Genomic DNA, 3,834 nt, shown 5'->3' on the forward strand with positions numbered 1-3,834 from the left:
ATATATATATAATAACTATATAATATATATATATATCTGTGTGCCATGTGTGTGTGTGTGTGTCGTGGTGGTTGTGTGTTTGGTGTCCCTGTTGGTGCTGTGTGGGTTAGATCGTGTGGTGTTGGTGACGTGTGTGATTGTGGAGTAGTTCGCTGGCTGTGCTGGGTGTGTGTGTTTGATGTGTGATGTGGTGTGCTGTGTGTGTGTAGCTGGTTGTGTGTGTTGTTGTGTGGCTGTATGGTGCTGTGTGTCGTTGTACGTGTGGGTGCTTCGGTGCTGTGTTGTGTGTGGGTGACCTGTGTGTGCGCTGGTGTGTGTGTAGTGTTTTATTATTGACAGTAAAGGGAAAGCGCATTTACTGTCCTATGCCAAGCTTCCTCAACAAATCCAGCATTTCAGGCACCAGCACTGGCCGTTCGTTGCTATGGAAATTACCTGCGGTTTCAATCTCGCAACATGTTATCATGCCAAGTCTCAAAAGTACACAGGAATAGCAGCAGCTCTCTCTCATCTTTCTCGCATCTTCCTCTCCATCTCTCTCTCTCTCGCTCTTCTCTCTCTCTCTCCTCTCTCTCTCTCTCGTCTCTCTCTCTCTCCTCTCTCTCTCTCTACTCTCTCTCTCTCTGTCTTTCTCGCTCTCCTCCTCGACTCTCCCGTCCTTCTCGCTCCTTCTATTCATCATCTCCTCTTGCTTCTCTCTCTCCTGTTCTCGTGCTGTTTCCTCTTTCATGCTGCTGCCTGCTATAGCTATTTTCTCTATTTTCACCCTGTCTCTGCTTGCTCTTCTCTTCAGCTCCTTCTTTCCCTTTGCCATTTACATTTTGTGCTCTACGCTCCGCGCTCTTTTACACGTACAGCTATCGCTTTGATACCACACACACGCACTCACGCAAACGGCACACGGCAACGCGCACACATAATACAGTATGACGCAGTGCCGTGTAAGCGGCCTACATCCTTATTTCCGCAGGAGAGAGAGAGTCGCAATAGCAGTTTATTTTCCGGTAGCAAAAATTCGCCGCAACTAGAGCGACACGTTAAGGCTTTCGAGATGCCAGTGAACATGGAAAGTAACTGCCAGCTTGCGCCGAACAATGGTGAGCAGCACACTTGAAAAGCGCGCGCCGCTGCCTTGCAAATTTAACGTCTGCGAGCTCACGCCCTGTCAGGTACCCGACTGAAGCACATTGACGAAGCCATCCATAAGGAAGAAAAAATATAAATTGCTAAACTTTGTTTATTACACCGCTATTAAATGCAGGGGGGACAAACACAAAGTGTGATCCCACATCGAATTAGACGGGTGGACGAGTGCATTTGATTCAGCTTCACCGCGACTCAGCAGCCACCATCGCGCTCGCTTCTGCGCCGCGCCGGACGTGGCCCCGCTCTCTTACGTCACCCCGTAGACACGTATATCCTGTACTTTATGCCGAGCCCGGTAAGAATAAGGCTCAGATGCGAATGCGTATGCGGTTAATCTGACCCCGTGCAGCCTGGCCGCTCAATCTGCGCGCTTACCAATACCGCCCACACACACACACACCACACACACACACTACACACACACACACACAGCACACACACACCACACACGACACGACGGCGGCCGCGGGCTTAGACTGGTACGGGCCACCAGTTCATCCTCCCGGGCACTTGGCGCTCTTTATTTTGACCGCGCTTTTTTCATTTTCTTTTCATGCCCTCCTTTAAATTGTGCGCAGCCAGCGCCTATTGAACCGGATAGTGCGTGTACACAACGGCAAAAATTTGAGACGCGCGCTAGCCAGGACTGGTTGCATGTGGTATCAAAATTTGCAGCTGTGCGGTATTAACCCGTGTATCGGTAGGTATGATTGTAGAGTTGTTGACCAGTTAGACGAAATAAACGTAATAGGACGTTGTCATCTCTCCCTTAGGAGTATGTCATTACTCCTACTATATTACTCCTACTATATTACTCCTAAAATATTTGTCATTACTCCTTTTAGGAGTAACAATTGTTTTGGGGCTAGCCTTACACATTCACATACCAAAATTTTACCAAATCGAATGAATTTAGATGGCCATTTCCATTTTTGCCAAAAAGTGGGCGTGGCTCGAAAGTAGGTCGACTGGCGTGCTCCAAAATAGAACGTTCAAACCTCTCCCATAAGAGCAACAACTGAATGCAATTTGAAACATGTGGGTCAAACGGTTCTTGAGTTATCGTTGACCGTAGGCAGACACTGAAATGCATAGTGAAATTGCTAAAATCTACCTAATTTGCATAATTAAAACAAGAGCCGCAGAGCGTCTGGGCTCATCTGAGGTCTGTTGCTACGGTTATAAACGTAACATTTAAGTCGTGCGTAGTGACACCTTTGTTAGGCGCAGATATGCAGATACGCAGTTGCGTACACATCATTTCACAACCTTCTGCATTCTGCATACCTCCCAAATCCCATTGGTTGATACAAATAACGTGCCTGAAACTCCTGTCTTATGGTGCATTGTGACCCTAACCCTAACCCTCCCCTAACCCTATAAAAAAAAAAATTAATTGGTGTAAAAATTATTTGATGTTATTAAATTTTTGTAAATAAATCATGTAAATATTTGCGTTAATTGGGAAAAAATTGTTAAATGGATAAAGATAAAAAAATACAGAAAACAGGTAAATAATAAAAAATCTGATGGGATTGGATCCAAGGACCTTTGAGCCGCGACTCTAGCTGTGCTGTACCCGTTCGGCTATCCAGGCTTATTGGCTTTCTAGATTATGGATGCGCCATGAATATGAGAACACTGTGACATCATTGAGGCAGTTCAGGAATCCATGTTTAACCCTCTTGAGGGTCAAAATGTTATTAGACACTTCTCTTCGCACGTCAGTGGAAAGCACATTAAATTTTCATGGTCCTTTCAATAAAGTGATAAAAATGGTAGGTCAGCGCTGAAACAAAAAAGTTTTTCACTCTGTCCATTAGGCCATGTCTTCAGAAAATGTCTGATATCTGACCTTTCTCCCACTGCCGTTTGACTTGTGACCTTCAATTTCGCACTGGTGATGGGTTTCCTGCCCATCACACTATACACCAAATATTAAGAGCATAGGTGTGCCGCAATTCCGTATTTCCTCCTATACCTTAAGTTAAGGAGGAAATATTCCCCCTCCGTTTACACATCTTGACCTTTGACCCTTGACCCCCAAATTTGGCATCCCGAGTCATTTTCACGATCCCCCCCCCCCCGACGTCCCGAATATCGTGACCGTACGTCGATCGGTTAAGATTTGTGCCGAACTGTTGACGCACGCACGGACGGACGGACGGACGCACGCACGGACGGACAATCATCCGATTCTACAAGCTGCATCTGACTACGTCAGATAAGCTAAAAAATATATCAAAACCTGTGTGATGTGTTTTGGGCCCAGTCGTCATTCATTCACATACCAGAAATGAGCAAAATCTATTGAACCTGAACTGACTTATGACCATTTCCATTTTTGCCAAAAAGTGGACGTGGCTCGAATGTAGGTCGACTGGCATGCTCCAAAATAGGACGTTCAACCCTCTCCCATAAGAGTAACAACTATATATGCAATTTGAAACATGTGTGTCAAACGGTTCTTGAGTTATCGTTGACCGTAGCGAAATGTTGACAGACGGACGGACGGACGGACGGACGTACGACGGACGACACCCCATGGCAATAGCTCATCTTGACGATGTCAAGGCGAGGTAAAAAAAATACGTACACAAAAACGTATATTCGCGATCACCTCTCTAGAACGGACACGTGTCTACAAAGTGCGCGTTCGGTTATACTCTCGTGTGGCAGTTATACGGT

Source organism: Priapulus caudatus, unplaced genomic scaffold, assembly GCF_000485595.1.
Source record: "Priapulus caudatus unplaced genomic scaffold, Priapulus_caudatus-5.0.1 Scaffold1590, whole genome shotgun sequence".
Taxonomy (NCBI): Eukaryota; Metazoa; Priapulida; class Priapulimorpha; order Priapulimorphida; family Priapulidae; genus Priapulus; species Priapulus caudatus.